This window comes from Schistocerca serialis, chromosome 4 (assembly GCF_023864345.2).
Source record: "Schistocerca serialis cubense isolate TAMUIC-IGC-003099 chromosome 4, iqSchSeri2.2, whole genome shotgun sequence".
Classification (NCBI taxonomy): domain Eukaryota; kingdom Metazoa; phylum Arthropoda; class Insecta; order Orthoptera; family Acrididae; genus Schistocerca; species Schistocerca serialis.
In genome coordinates, this window is record NC_064641.1 from 401,034,054 (window position 1) to 401,051,349 (window position 17,296).

General features: G+C 43.7%; 1 protein-coding gene across 1 annotated transcript in view; it reads left to right on the forward strand.

The window, feature by feature from the left end:
• The first annotated feature begins 2,154 nt into the window (after positions 1-2,154).
• LOC126473919 (uncharacterized) overlaps positions 2,155-17,296 on the forward strand; it is a 160,161-nt gene continuing 145,019 nt past the window's right edge. The window contains exon 1 of the mRNA XM_050101274.1: positions 2,155-2,237. The gene's annotated coding sequence lies outside the window, so the exon portion shown is untranslated. The remainder of the gene's footprint in view (positions 2,238-17,296) is intronic.

A 17,296-nucleotide genomic window follows, 5' to 3' on the forward strand; every position in this document is an offset into this window, starting at 1 on the left:
GACGCGAGTGTTGACGCTGATTCAAAATATGGTCATGGTAGGATGGGTCCATCAGGGGATTCACCACTGACAGAATGACTGCTACCATGTTTGCGAGTGTAGAAAATAAAACAAAACAAAACAAAAAAAGAATGCAGTACGCCTGTCTAATAGAGTCCACTCCACCTTATCCCTGTGGAAATGAAGTTCACGAGTCGTGGGTAGATTTATAATCTTAATGTTGCTTGACAGGTGCATATGAAGGATACAAGAAAGGATGAACTTACTAGTAATTTCATCATACGGAGTTGCCACCAAAAACGAGTCAGGATCAATGTATTTTGCCCCTGATGTAAGCGACCAACTTTACTTAGATCACATCTGAATACGTCAGCCTCAGTTAAATTTAAGCACACATTGAAATATTACTGTCAGTGTAAGTGCACCGTAAGTTTAAAGCGGGACTCACCAATGAAAACAATTCTACTCCAGTCAGTGAGGTTGCAGGCGCTAATGAGCAGCGAAGACGTGTCCAGAGATGCCCCGGACCGCGGTTTGATCCCAACCTGACTGTCGCACGCCGTACAAACCAGCACCTAGGAATTATGGTCTGGGTGCAATTTCGTTTCATAGCAAGGTGGTTATCAACGGCCGCACAGTTGTATAGGGTTGAAAAAATATGGTCACGAGCCCAGGACAGGCGCTGCAGGCGATGTCGTGCTATTGGCAAAGATACTCCCGTCGATCGTCTGTCTACTGCCATAGCCCATTAATGACAGATTTTGCCCCACTGTCTTAACGGATACGTTAGTCGTACATACCACATTGATTTCTGCGGTTAGTTAACGCGCCGCGCGGGATTAAGATGTTAAGTTGTTAAGATGTTAAGTCCATGCTCCAGTACCCGAGTGCTCACATCCTATACCGTCGTTTCTCCTCTTCTGATTCGGTTGAACCCTCCATAAAAGGAATGCTTACACGAAATTCCCGCCGCGCGGGATTAGCGGAGCGGTCTAAGGCTCTGCAGTCATGGACTGTGCGACTTGTTCCGGCGGAGGTTCGAGTCCTCCCTCGGGCATTGGTGTGTGTGTTTGTCCTTAGGATAATTTAGGTTAAGTAGTGAGTAGGCTTAGGGACTGATGACATTAGCGGATAAGTCCCATAAGATTTCACAGACATTTGAACATTTTTTTTTTGTTTACGCAGTGTTGCTTGTCTACTAGCACTGAAAAATCTACGCAAACGTCGTTGCTCTCTGGCATTAAGTGAAGGCTGTCAGCCTCTGCGTTGTCCGTGGAGAGACGTAATGCCCGAAATTTTGTATTCTGGACACACTGTTGATATTGTGGATCTCGGAATACTGAATTCTCCAACGATTTCCAAACTGGATCAGCGTTCAAAACCTGTTAATTCCAATCGTGCGGCCATGGTCACGTCGCAAACCTTTCTACACGAATCACCTGAGTACAAATAAGAGCTCCGATAATGCACTGCCTTTCTGTACCTTCTGTAGGCGGTACTTCCGTCATCGGTATTTGTGCATAACTTTGTCCAATAAGTTTTGTCAACTGAATGGATGTTGCACGTAGATGTAGCACTTCGTGGCCTCACAGAAAATCTTTTCTCTTTTCAGCATAAATACAGGAGTGAAGATGAACAGGACAATGAGCAGCTAGTAAACATTTGATGGTAATCGTGTGACACTGAAGATAGACTACGACTGAAAATGAAGCGTGAAGTTAAAGTGTTGTGGTGGGCCAGCGTGGCCGTGTTGTGTGCAAGCGTGTGTTTAGGGGAAAGTGTTGACTCGGACACTGCGACGAGAAATAGCCAGAAGGACAAAGAATTTAGTGGCAGAGACAGTTCGAATAATACGGAGGCAGAGGCGGCGACGTGGTGCCCGTCGTGCGCGGTGAACTCGCTGGTGGAGGAGATGCGGCGCGACTGCGGCGAGCGGCCTGGGGGCGGGCAGGCGCCGCCACCGGATGTGGTGGCCTGCGCGGAGGCGGTGCTAGGGAGGCTGCTGCAGCGCGCCGAGGACCGCGACGTGCTGCCACTGGCGCCAGGCCTGGCGCTGCGCCGCACCACCGGGGGCGGCGGGGGCGGAGGTCGTGGCGCCGCGGAACCGCTTGCGACCCGCGTGGGTCGCTTCCTCCGCACGCACGCCCTCACCGTCTCCCTGCGCGACGCGTGGGCAGCCCTCTCTGCGTCTCGTACATCTACCGCCGCCAGAAGCTTCTTTGGCCTCTTCCAACCAGGTAACTCCACCCCTACGTCTCATTTCACCAGTCTACGTTATTTTGGTAACTTCTGTTAAGTCACTCAAAGTACGATGGGCGTTCAATAAGTAATGCTACACATGTTCCTCCCGGTCAATTTAGTTGAAAAAAATGAGGATTTTGTTGCTGGACGTCGTCAACTATTCCCCCTTTCAGCTCCTATAGTTCCATTAAGTTACGATAGGTGGCGGCGCTATACGCAGCCTTCAAAATGGCGTCTCTAACGGAGGTGCGTTCCGAGCAGATTAGAGATTAGATTACATCAGTTTTTCCTTCCATAGATCCGTGCTGAGGAGATCCTAGTGGATGTGGAACATATCTGTACTAAGATGGTATCTGTTCTTTCGGACATGTCCGAAAGAACAGATACCATCGGTGACCATGCAGCTCGTTAGCATGAAATTACACTCAAATGAACACCCTTAGCTGCTTACAGGCGTTGACATACGGGAATCGGCAACGCGCCGCGAGTAATGAGTATAATGGGCGGAGGCACTACGAATGTAGTGCGGGACAATACGTTGAGAATGTGGGTTTCGCGGGAGCCGTGCCAGAGATAAATCCCTGCAGTCGCGCTATCCTCTGTGTCCTCGGTGGCTCAGCTGGGTACGCCGGCACGGTAAGTCAGCGTGTTCGGTCAGAGGGTTAAGCTACCCTCTGTAATAAAAAAACTAAGTGCACGGATCAACGAACAACCAGAACGAGTGCCATAGATACGTCCGCCATGAACAAATTCAACGAACAGTATAGAACAAAATGGCATCAAAGAAAAAAAAAAAAAAAGATAGATAGAGCGTCTGCCATGTAAGCAGGAGATTCCGGGTTCGAGTCCCGGTCGGGGCACACATATTCATTTGTCCCCGTTGACGTATGTCAACGCCTGTAAGCAGTTAAGGGTGTTCATTTCATTATAATGGCATGTGGAACATGTCAATTTTTTTAAGCTGAAATAACAATACTAATAGTATTATTTTATACATTACATCATTTGTTTCTACTAAAAACTTCGTAAATGGAGTAGAAGGAGTTCCCCACTAGTAACTCTTTCAGGCTCCTTTTAAACTGATCTTCATTTGTAACTAAATTTTTTATGTTTGCTGGCAAATTATTGAAGATGAGTGTTCCTAAGTAGTGGACCCCTTTTTGAACTAAAGTAAGTGCTTTTAAGTCCTTGTGCAGATCATTTTTGTTCCTGGTGTTGTATTTATGAACTGAGCTCTTTGTTGGAAATAGAGATATATTATTTAGGACAAAATTCATTATGGAGTAAATATACTGAAAGGCAGTAGTTAGTATACCCAGTTCTTTGAAGAGGTTTCTACAGGACGTCCGTGAATTTACTCCACAAATGATACGTATTACACGCTTTTGGACTCTGAAAACTTTTGTTTGACTTGAAGAGTTACCCCAAAATATTATGCCATATGACATTATGGAATAAAAGTAGGCAATGTATACAAGATTTTTCATTTTTATGTCGCCTATGTCTGCTAACACTCGAATTACAAATACAGATTTGTTAAGGCGTTTCTGCAAGTCTGTGGTGTGCTCCTTCCAACTGAATTTATTATTGTTGTGTACATAGTTTCGCGTAGTCAGCGCATACACAACTTTCCCACTAGAGCGCGCCCCGCTAAGCACAACAGCGCAGGCGCAGCGCTCGTCCGTCTCCGCACTACGAGATGGCGCTGCCATAAAGACGGACCAAATTCTGCTTCCGCCGATCCGCGTATTAATATGTAATGCAGCCAATGAGATTGCTGCTAACGTAGAACCTTTTCTGCTCGCGGATCACACTCGCGCAGTGATACCTGAACGCGCGAGGTATTATAACGAGTGTACAGACCTCCGATTAGTCAGTCTGCATTAGTCTGTAGTCAAGTTTCAGTCTGCACCTAGTAAGATTACCATATTCCTGTGCATAGCCATGAAGATAAATGAATAGACACTTTGTCAAGTATCAGAGGTATGTGAGAATAAGATTAACGTACCAAGACCAAAGGAACTTCAGATTGTCAGTTGTAAATAGCGTCCAGAATGAAGTTACGTAATGTCTATGGTTTTTATTATTTTAATAAACGTGTGTGAAAATTAATCAAGTTCTGTTTAAAGTTGGTCACCGTCAATCTGCTACTCTAAGCGTGCAAGTGGCATTTCTATCGTCTGACCTAACGGCAGAAGATAAACACGTCACGATAAGACCACGAGACATATTGCTGACACTCGCCTACTTCGTTAGAGCGACAAGTCAAATAATCTGATGGTGTGTGTGTACCGAAGGTCTTACAGTACGCAAATCACAATTATCAAGTTGTAATCCCAGGAATTTAAGACTGTCAACTTCTTCTATCTGCTCTTCTTCAAATTTTATGCATATGCTGGGTGGAAACCTCTTACACGTTCTGAATTGCATATAGTGAGTCTTTTCGAAGTTTAATGTCTGTGAGTTGGCTTTAAACCATTCATTAATATACATGAATGTATCATTAGCAGATCTTCATAGAACTACACTCGACATACTATTTATTGCAATATTTGTGTCATCTGCAAACAAAACGAACTCTGCTTCTGGCAGTGTAACAGATGAGAGACCATTAATGTACACAAGGAAAAGCAATGGCCCTAAGATGGATCCTTATGGGACACCACATGTAATTTCTTCCCATTCTGATGATGACCGATGACTTAATTCACTAGTCCCTTGCACTGACACCCTTTGTTTCCTGTTAGCGAGGTATGACTTGAACCATTTTTCAGTATTGCCCGTGACGCCATAGAATTCTAATTTATTTAAAAGGATGTTGTGGTTCACACAATCAAATGCCTTTAACAAGTCAGAGAACTGTCACTGAGTTCCTTTTGTTGCAAAACCAGAGCATCACAAATATCCGTAGGCGCTTGTACAATGTCTGCGAAGACCTCACAGTGAACAAAAGTACGGCGAGTCGTTGGACGAGGTGCCTGTCATCAAATTTTTTGTGTAATATCGCCACAGGGAATGAAACGTGAGCTCATCTGTTCGAACCGGAAACAAACTGGCAATCCGTGGTCTGCCGCCACACCACCTCTCCTGTGAAGAGATAAATCCCACGTGTTCGTCGCCATATAAATGCAAACGAACTTCTCCTTCTCCATGATAACCCAAGGCCTCGGACAAGTTTGCACAACCGAGAGCAGCTCACAAAACTTCACTGAACTGTTCCTCCCCACCCTCCCTACAGCCCGGATCTGACACCTTCCGACTTATCTTGAAAAACAGTACTTAGTGGCCAAAACAGTGGGGAATAACAAGGTACGATTAAATACTGAATGAAATCAACTTACTTTCAGAAAAAGAGGTGTTCCATTACTTGTTGAACGCACCTCGTACCGAAATGACAAGAAAAGGTTTTTTTATTTTAATTTTCTTTTAGTAAAAACCGTTAGTGTACGGCAATTTTATTTAACTTCGTAGTCTTAAATAACAATATGAGGAACAACATTCCCCGCTGTTTCTTTTTCCAATACGGGGAGGTAGGGACGAGCAGGGTTATCCTTGAACACCTGTGGTGTTTTAGAACACGCCTGAGCAGCGAGTACAAGACATACAGAAAGATACTAGTACCAGTCGGTAGAGAATCTCTCCAAGTCTTTTAGTCACATTAAATGTGCTGACCATGGGCACCGTTTGTAACATTGTAAACGTCAAACACATACCTACATTTATTGATACAAATTGTACAGAAGGGCGCCACAGCAGCTCGTTGTGCTAATCTGCCCAGTTGGTTGCCTACCTGCAGACTCAAATTAATTCATTTCGGCAGTGCGAAGCCGAGCAGAGCAGAGGGTTTACAACGAAATATGACAAAAGCACAACCTACAGGTGCAAACTGTAATTATAAGAATTCTGCGGATTGTTAGCAGACATCGGTTTATCAGTGGGACACTTATATAACGGTATGTATATTACAATTACATGCAGAAAATTCTGACTGCTTCTCAACCTATCGTGCTACACATACGTACCAGTGGTAGTGATAGCTTGAGCTGTATCTTTCAGTTTTTTTAATTTCTGTCATCGGTCATATGACTGTTTCGATGAGACCTTGCACGAGTTCCCCTCCCGCGCTAAACTCCTCATTCCACAGTTGCACTTGCACCATACGTTTTCAATTATTTCTTCGATGATTTCCAATCTTTGTCATTCGCTAAAGCTTTTACCCTCCAATGCTAGCTATAGTACTCTTATGTTGCTTCTTCGCCGATACTGCGAAAAACCTACTCATCTTTATCTAATCAGGCCACCTAATTTTCAACAATTTCTTTTTGGCACCACCTCTCAACCACTCGACTCTCTTCTGTTCTAGTTTCCCCGAAGTCCGTGTTTAACTACCAAACAATGCTGTGCTCCAAATGTACATTTCCAGAAATACCTTTCGTAAGTTAGCGACTGCGTTTCATACTACTCGGCTTCTATTGGCCGCGAATCCTATTTTTGGCTGTGCTGGTCTGTTTTTTGTGTCCTATATGCTTTGTCCGTCATGGATAATTTCGCTTTCAAGGTAGCAGAATTTCTTAATTCACCTGCTCAGTCGTCACAAGTTTTTATGTTAATCTATCGTTAGTCTCATTTCTGCTACTTCTCGTTACTTTCGTCTTTCTTTGGTTCACTCTCTAGCATATTCTGTAGTGATCTACTTATACTGTAATTCTTCTTCACTGAGAACAGCAATGTCATCAGTGAATCTTTCCATTGACATAGTCATCCCCCTTAAACTTTCTTCTCTTTCCACCGGTGCTTGTTCCATGTATACATTGAACAGTAGGCGAGAAAGGCTGCATCCCTGTGTTACACCTTTTCAATCTGAGCACTACATCCTTGGTACGTCTTCCCCCACCCCCCACCCTCTTGAACCGTGGACCTTGCCGTTGGTGGGGAGGTTTGCTTGCCTCAGCGATACAGATAGCCGTACTGTAGGTGCAACCACAACGGAGGGGTATCTGTAGAGAGGCCAGGCATACGTGTGGATCCTGAAGAGGGGCAGCAGCCTTTTCAGTAGTTGCAAGGGCAACAGTCTGGATGATTGATTGATCTGGCCTTGTAACATTAACCAAAACGGTCTTGCTGGGCTGGTACTGCGAACGAATGAAAGCAGGGGGAAACTACAGCCGTAATTTTTCCCGAGGGCACGCAGCTTTACTGTATGGTTAAATGATGATGGCGTCCTCTTGGGTAAAATATTCCGGAAATAAAATAGTCCCCCATTCGGATCTCCAGGCGGCGACTACTCAGGACTCAGGAGGACATCGTTATAGGAGAAAGAAAGCTGGCGTTCTACGGATCGGAGCGTGGAATGTCAGATCACTTAATCGGGCAGGTAGGTTAGAAAATTTCAAAAGGGAAATGGAATGGTTGAAGTTAGATATAGTGGAAATTAGTGAAGTTCGGTGGCAGGAGGAACAAGACTTCTCGTCAGGTGACTACAGAGTAATAAATACAAAATAAAATATAGGTAATGCAGGAGTAGGTTTAATAATGAATAAAAAATAGGAGTACAGTTACGCTACTACAAAAAGCATAGTGAACGCATTATTCTCGCCAAAATAGACACGAAGCCCACGCCCACCACAGTAGTACTAGTTTATATGCCAACTAGCTCCGCAGATGACGAAGAGATTGATGAAATGTATGATGAGATAAAAGACATTATTCAGATAGTGCAGGGAGACGAAAATTTAATAGTCATGGGTGACTGGAACACGATAGTAGGAAAAGGAGGAGAAGGAAACGTAGTAGGTGAAAATGGAATGGGGGTAACGAATGAATGAAGAAGACGCCTCGTAGAATTTTGCACAGAGCAGAACATCATAGCTAACACTTGGATCAAGACTCATGAAAGAAGGTTGTATACATGGAAGAGGCCTGGAGATACTGGAAGGTTTCAAATAGATTATATAATGGTAAAACAGAGATTTAGGAACCAGGTTTTAAATTGTAAGACATTTCCAGGAGCAGATGTGGCCTCTGACCACGACGTATTGGTTATGAACTGTAGATTAAAACTGAAGAAACTGCAAAAATGTGTGATTTTATGGATATGGGACCTGGATAAACTGACAGAACCAGAGGTTGTAGAGAATTTCAGAAAGAGCTTTAGAGAACGATTGACAAGAATGGGGGAAAGAAATACAGTAGAAGAATGGGTAGCTTTGAGAGATGAAATAGTGAAGGCAGCAGAGGATCAAGTAGGTAAAAAGACCAGCGCTAGTAGAAATCCTTGGGAAACAGAAGAAATATTGAATTTAATTGATGAAAGGAGAAAATATAAAAATGCAGTAAATGAAGCAGGCAAAAATGAAAAGAAACGTCTCAAAAATTAGATCGACAGGAAGTGCAAAATGGCTACGCAGGGATGGCTAGAGGACAAATGGAAGGATGTAGATGCGAATATCACAAGGGGTAAGATAGATACTGCCTACAGGCAAATTAAAGAGCCCTTTGGAGAAAAGAGAACCACTTGTATGAATATGACGAGCTCAGATGGAAACCCAGTTCTAAGCAAAGAAGGGAAAACAGAAAGATGGAAGGAATATATAGAGGGTTCATACCAGGACGATGTACTTGAGGACATTATTATGCAAATGGAACAGCATGTAGATGGAAATGAAATGGGAGAAATATTACTGCGTGAAGAATTTGACAGAGCACTGAATGATCTACGTCGAAACAAGGCCTCGGGAGTAGACACCATTCCATTAGAACAACTGATAGCCTTGGGAGAGTCAGCCCCGACAAAACTCTACCATCTGGAGAGCAAGATCTATGAGACAGGCGAAATACCCTCAGACTTCAAGAAGAATATAATAATTCCAATCGCAAAGAAATCAGATGTTGACAGGTGTGAAAATTACCGAACTATCAGTTTAGTAATTCACGGTTGCAAAATACTAAGTCGAATTCTTTACAGACGAATGGAGAAACTGGTAGAAACCGACCTCGGGAAGGATCAGTTTAAATTCCGTAGAAATGTTGGAAGACGCGAGGAAATACTGACCCTACGACTTATCTTAGAAGATAGATTAAGGAAAGGTAAACCTACGTTTCTAGCATTTGTAGACTTAGAGAATGCATTTGACTATGTTGACTGGAATATTCTCTTTTAAATTCTGAAGGTGGCAGGGATCAAACACAGGGAGCGAAAGGCTATTTACAATTTGTACAGAAACCAGATTGCAGTTATAAGAGTCGAGGGGCATGAAAGGGAAGCAGCGGTTGGGAAGGGAGTGAGACAGGGTTGTAGCCTGTCCCCGATGTTATTCAATCTGTATATTGAGCAAGCAGTAAAGGACACGAAAGAAAAATTGGGAGTAAGTATTAAAGCCCATGGAGAAGAAATAAAAACGTTGAGGTTCGCCGATGACATTGTAATTCTGTCAGAGACAGCAAAGGACTTGGAAGAGCAGTTGAACGGAATGGACAGTTTCTTGAAAGGAGGATATAAGATGAACATCAAAAAAAGCAAAACGAGGATAATGGAACGTAGCTGGGTGATTTAGAGGGAATCAGATTAGGAAATGACACACTTAAAATAGTAAATGACTTTTGCTATTTAAGGAGCAAAATAACTGATGATGGTCGAAGTAGAGAGGATATAAAATGTAGACTGGCAATGGCAAGGAAAGCGTATCTGAAGAAGAGAGATTTGTTAACATCGAGTAAAGATTTAAGTTTCAGGACGTCGTTCCTGAAAGTATTGGTGTGGGGTGTAGCCATGTATGGAAGTGAAACAGGGACGATTAATAGCTTAGACAAGAAGAGAACAGAAGCATTCGAATTGTGGTGTTATAGAAGAATGCCGTCGTATTGATGGACTATAATGCTCGACATCGTAGAGCACGGTGGTTGATTGTTTCTTGAAAACGGAAGATATTGAACGCATGGCGTGGCCTTCTCACTCTCCCGATTTGAAACCCTTAGCGCATTTTTGGGATGCACGAGGGAGACGGTAAGCATCATGTCAGCATCCGCCAACCAATCTCCAAGACTGCGAGCAGCTCTGCAAGAAGAATGGGTATTACTGCAACATGAGACTAATGAAATCATTCACAGCATGTCTCGTCGTTCTCAGGCCTGTGTTGCTGCCAGAGGTGGTCACACCCCATATTGAGCATATTAACCACTTGTCGGAATGCTGGAAAAAACGAAGGACATTTTTGTCTACATTTATGCATATTGCACTCGTTTGCGTTCTGTCTTCTTTACATTGTTTATAGTTTACTATCACTTGTTTACACTGTTCTGGGGCAAAAGAAACGTAATCTTGCAAAATTTTCTTTTGCTGCTTTGGTTTTGGACACTAGTGTATGTTACAGTTTCGTTGGTTATTCACTCTCTCATTGTTACTTCTATCTTGGCAGTCCGCTACTGGAGAACCCAATTGAATTACAGGCCACATATCCTGTGGATACGCATTATGTGCCTTTAATGCTGTGGTTTCCATTGTCCGCTACATCGTCATGCCGTTGATCGTTGCTGGTTCTTGTGCTTTTTGGGGCAGTTTCCCACACCAAGGGCGAGAGAGTGCCCTTAGACTGTGTCTGCGCCTCCGCCGTGTTTGACAACGCTATTTGCAGACCGAGGGTGACTCCGTACATCAAGTGCCTTCGGCCGCCTTTGCTGATAACTTTTATTAGAAATTGAAATAGTGGCTGGATTCGAACCCTCAACCCAGGACATTTTGATACGTTGCTACTAGATAACGAATAGTTGCGTATATAGTTTTTTTATTCCTGAACTGGTGTTTTGGAATCAGTCCGTGATAAAACTGACAGAGGTAATTGTTGTGGTCTTTAACCTGTAGACTAGTTTGACACACTTCTCCATGCTAGTTTATTCTATGTAGGTCTCTTCATCTCTGCTCAAGTGCAGAAATCTACATCACTTGAACCTTCTTACTGTAGTCAGACCTTCCTTTCCCTCCACATTTTTATCAGCCACACTACCCTCCATTTTCAAACTGATGTTTCCTCTATGACTCTAAATGTAAAAATAAGGAAAATCAACGCCCCGTCAACGATGAGGTCATTAGAGGTGGAGCGTAACTTCGGAATAGGAAAGTATGGGAAGGAACCATCCTGGCATTTGCCTTTAGTTATTTAAGGAAATCATAGAAAACGCACGAGATATTATCCTATGAACCGATTTCTTCTTTTAGTGTGCCATTTTTTTCTATTCGACTCATTAGTTATTTAGCCTACCCATATAACCTTCTGTTTTATTTATTATTATTAGCACTGATTCCTGGGGCACCCCCCATTTAACCGTGCCCCACTTAGAACCCACATCATAGCCATTCTCAACACTTTGGATAATGACCTTTTGCTGTCTGTTGTTAAAGTAAGAGGTGAATCAACTGTGAGCTACTTCCATAAGGGTAAATTCTGGAGCAATATTTTGTGATAAACACAATCAAACGCCTTACTTAAATTAAAAACATGCCTAGCGTTCGAAACCTTTTGTTTACCCCATTCAGTACCTCATTGTTAAACCACTTCGAAAATCGAACTGTATATTTGATAGCAAATTATGTGAAATAAAATGATCAATTAGATCAATTATCCTTACACGCACACCCTTTTCAAAAACTTTAGCGAACACTGATAGAATAGAAACAGGTCTAAAATTGTCTACATTATCCTTTTCTCCCATTTTATATAGCGGCTTTACTATTGAGTACTTTAATCGTTCAGGAACTGACCACTGTTAAAGGAAAAATTACAAATATTGACTGAGTGCAGGGTAACATGTGCAGTACAGAACTTTAATATTCTGCTAGATACTCCACAATATCCATGAGAGTCCTCAGTTTTCAGGAGTTAATAATTGACTCAATCTCCCCCTTGTCAGTATCACAAAGGAGTATTTCTGACATCAGTCTCGGAAAGGCATTTTCCAAGAGAGTTATACGATTCCCTATAGAAACTAAGATTTTATTTAATTCACCAGCAATGCTCAGAAAGTGATTGTTAAATATTGTAGATATATCTGACTTGTCAGTAACAGAAATATTTTTACTAACTGGCTGACTTAATGACGTCGACTTTGTAATGCTGACCACACACTTTCTTCCTGACTGACCATTTGGTTTTAATTTTGTCCTGTGAATTAGCAATTTTATTTGCGTACCACATACTCTTTGTCTTCCTAATAACATTTTAAGCATCTACAATACTGTTTGTAATGGTCAACTGTAGCTCGATTGTGACTACTTCTGACATTTTGATATACACTCCTGGAAATGGAAAAAAGAACACATTGACACCGGTGTGTCAGACCCACCATACTTGCTCCGGACACTGCGAGAGGGCTGTACAAGCAATGATCACACGCACGGCACAGCGGACACACCAGGAACCGCGGTGTTGGCCGTCGAATGGCGCTAGCTGCGCAGCATTTGTGCACCGCCGCCGTCAGTGTCAGCCAGTTTGCCGTGGCATACGGAGCTCCATCGCAGTCTTTAACACTGGTAGCATGCCGCGACAGCGTGGACGTGAACCGTATGTGCAGTTGACGGACTTTGAGCGAGGGCGTATAGTGGGCATGCGGGAGGCCGGGTGGACGTACCGCCGAATTGCTCAACACGTGGGGCGTGAGGTCTCCACAGTACATCGATGTTGTCGCCAGTGGTCGGCGGAAGGTGCACGTGCCCGTCGACATGGGAACGGACCGCAGCGACGCACGGATGCACGCCAAGACCGTAGGATCCTACGCAGTGCCGTAGGGGACCGCACCGCCACTTCCCAGCAAATTAGGGACACTGTTGCTCCTGGGGTATCGGCGAGGACCATTCGCAACCGTCTCCATGAAGCTGGGCTACGGTCCCGCACACCGTTAGGCCGCCTTCCTCTCACGCCCCAACATCGTGCAGCCCGCCTCCAGTGGTGTCGCGACAGGCGTGAATGGAGGGACGAATGGAGACGTGTCGTCTTCAGCGATGAGAGTCGCTTCTGCCTTGGTGCCAATGATGGTCGTATGCGTGTTTGGCGCCGTGCAGGTGAGCGCCACAATCAGGACTGCATACGACCGAGGCACACAGGGCCAACACCCGGCATCATGGTGTGGGGAGCGATCTCCTACACTGGCCGTACACCACTGGTGATCGTCGAGGGGACACTGAATAGTGCACGGTACATCCAAACCGTCATCGAACCCATCGTTCTACCATTCCTAGACCGGCAAGGGAACTTGCTGTTCCAACAGGACAATGCACGTCCGCATGTATCCCGTGCCACCCAACGTGCTCTAGAAGGTGTAAGTCAACTACCCTGGCCAGCAAGATCTCCGGATCTGTCCCCCATTGAGCATGTTTGGGACTGGATGTAGCGTCGTCTCACGCGGTCTGCACGTCCAGCACGAACGCTGGTCCAACTGAGGCGCCAGGTGGAAATGGCATGGCAAGCCGTTCCACAGGACTACATCCAGCATCTCTACGATCGTCTCCATGGGAGAATAGCAGCCTGCATTGCTGCGAAAGGTGGATATACACTGTACTAGTGCCGACATTGTGCATGCTCTGTTGCCTGTGTCTATGTGCCTGTGGTTCTGTCAGTGTGATCATGTGATGTATCTGACCCCAGGAATGTGTCAATAAAGTTTCCCCTTTCTGGGACAATGAATTCACGGTGTTTTTAATTCAATGTCCAGGAGTGTAATTCCCACTTTGTTCTACATGATATCCTCATCCCATTAGTCAGCCAACCAGGCAGCCTTTTACTGCTAGTAACCTGTTTAGAACGTTCTACTCGAAAGCAACTTTCAAAGATAATGAGATATGTATTAATGGAAGCCTTACATTTTCATTATGTTATCGGCTCTATTAACACCCTACCTCTCTAGTTCCTTAACGAGGTTTAAAAAACTCTATTTTGCCGTAGCAGTAGCTTTCCTACATAGTCTGTAATTATGTATAGCCTTCGTTTGAGTACAAAAATATTTTAGTGTTAAAATTTGTGCATCATAGTCTGACAAGGCCATTCACCCTTTTACTAACAGAAAGCCCATATAGTAATGAAGAATGAATAAAAATACTGTCTATGACTGTGCTACTGTTCGCCTGCACCCTAGTTGGAAAAAACCTCAGTTTGCATCAGATCATATGAGTTTAGGAGATTTTCCAGTATCCTTTTTCTTGCACAATCACTACAAAATTAATATTGAAGTCACCACATGTAACTAATTTTTGGCACTGCCTATAAAGTGAACCAAGAACCCTCTCTAGCTTGAGAAGAAATGCTCTGAAGTCAGAGTTAGAGGACCCATAAATAATAACAATTACACGTTTAGTTTCACAAAATTCAACTGCCCCTGCACACCATTCAAATAACTGTTCAGTGCAGTGCCGTGATACGTCTACAGACTCAAATGGAATACTGTTTTTTTACGTACGTGGCCACTCCCCCAACTAGCAAGTAACTCCTTCAAAAACAGCCAGCTAATCTGTATCCTGGTAAAGGAAGCCTCTGAATTGTCAAATTATGTAAGCGGTGCTCCGATGTACCAATAAGCAGTTCACTAACTTTACAAAGTCTTGTATTTTGATGAAATACGCTAATTCTTTCACTATCTGCATACCTGATCTCCTCTGAAGGCGTTTCCTTTGCAACAGGGACTTCTTTTAAGCAGGGATATCTATCAGATAACTTCAGTCTACAAAAAGGTGCACCTATAACATCAACTACTACAGGAATTTTGCATGAGAGATCCGACCAGCAACCACTACACCGTCACCTTTAAGCTTTGCCAGCCTCCCCGTCCCATATGTATTGAGGTGCAGGCCATGCCTAGTGAAACCCCATTTACTGATGGACTCAGTTTGGACCACTGCAATGTGAGCCATGCCCTCCGACATCAGCGCCTTCTTCAGCCCCATGTTAAGACGTCTAACAGCAGCATTAAGAGGAGGTCGATGAAGACGCTGAAACAGTTGCGCTAATTACACAATAGTGCCAACAGTTTGACTACCTATCTTTACCAGGTCATTACCTACATCATACTCTGACCCTATCAAGACTATTCCCAGCTCCACTCACAGTCACTACCAGACCCTCTTTCGTAAAATTCCTACATAACTCTCCTTAACAGTCACCTGAGAGAAACCTGCACTACGCCTCACAATGCTGATGACCTGGTACTCACTCCCCAAAACTTCCTGAAACTGTTGGCCCTCACCTCTGCCATGCGAACTACCTAGCAGCAGAATCTTTTTCTTTCTGTTAGAACTCGCAATTGACTTAGGTTCCCTAACTGCTGAGGGCTACTGCATGTTTCCTACACCTACAGCTACAAGACGCTCCTCTCCACTAAACTCTGACAGTTGGTCAAATCTATTGTTTATACGCACAGTACATCTGTCTGAATATCTCCTCCTCCTAGCACCATATTAATAAAGCTGAAAGATTTCATTCTCCACATTGATTCAGTGGCGTCGGAGAGAGTCACAGGGAAGAGTCGAACGTCCTCAGGGGCGATGAACGGCAAAGAGCGTCATGAAAATCTTTGGAAGAGACCTATATCCGGGGGTGGATTTCTAGGAGCTGAAGAAGACTGCTTGGCGCTAAGTATTAGTCCGAGGTCAGAAGTTACGCACTCTTAGCTATGTGCAGCGTTGCGAGACAAATTGGGCCACGTACAGCTCCGCTGATTGACAATGTCGTTATAATGAAACTTTCTCTGTCTGAGCCAGTTTGGACAGAAGACTATTTATCTCATGGGTATCCAAATCACCCGATAATATCACCCTAAAATTTCCACAGAAATGTAATTTAGTGGCATGTATTACCATTTGCCAAATGTGTCTCGCTTATTAAAACGCCACTCTCTGGCTAGCAACTTGGCTTAACTATCTGTTGTGAGATCCCGCTTTATATCGAGTTCTGTCCCAGTCACTAAAGTGCAGAAAAAGTTACCTAGGAAAACCAGAGAAGGATTAATTGGAAATCCATAACTGCACACCGTTCCAGTACCCTCTGACAAATAGAGCGTTAATAATTACTGATCAGCGTACATATTGCCTACTTGTCATTAACGTCGTTGTAAGATGCGATTCATTTTGTAATTCATCTAATTATGTAATGCGACGACTACTTTTTATAGCCATCTTGTCTCTACCATCATCATCTGTGTCACCTTCTTGTCGGTGGGCTAGCACTCGAACACCAGCTGAAGAAAGAAGCTTTGATTTTCAGCTTAGAGATAACTGCATGTTAAAAGCGTACGTCTCGCTGTTCTGGCAAAACAAGAACTTAATAAAAAGTTCTTACACTTGAAGAAGTATGAAATTTATGTTTTTACTGATTTTGCTTCGTTATCAGTGGGTTTAGAAATTCGGCCATACACGTCAGCAACTCTCTTATTAGACTCATTCATATACCTGCTGCTCTACCTGAGACTTTATTTGCGCAACACACATTACAGGCACGACAAGAAACAGAAGACTAAACTGCGGATCAAGAATACCAGATTTCCTTTACAACTGAAACAAAACACAAGCAAGGCATTTTTCGTACTAGCTCTCAACTAACCCTATAGGTTATACGACAATCTATGCTGGCAGCAGCACTGGTTGCGACAAGGGAGTCGTGTAACGGAAGGCACGAAGGGTTATGTTCAGCCGTCTGAGTGGAAAGATTCACTTTCATTGCTCACAATAGCAACTTTTCATCGTAAAATGTGTGTTGTGCAGTGTTAATGATCGTGATAAGTGTGCTGTTAATTGCGACGAAGAGAGAGGGGAGCATAGGTGAAATCCTGTGCTGGCATGCAGCCTACTCCAGAACAGCTCTGCTGAGTGTGACTGCTCAGTAGTAACACAATAAACTCATATTCGTCAAGTCATCACTTCATTCATTTTTAATTTTCGGTGATTTCATTCTAAAAACGACAAGCCTGTTTCTTTCCCCAAACCTAGCTTCCCTAAAGATCTCACCGACGACGGAATGTTGCAGTCAGTGTTTCTTCGTTTAATGCCGTGGGAGCCGTTGAGGGAACGTCCCCATCTCCT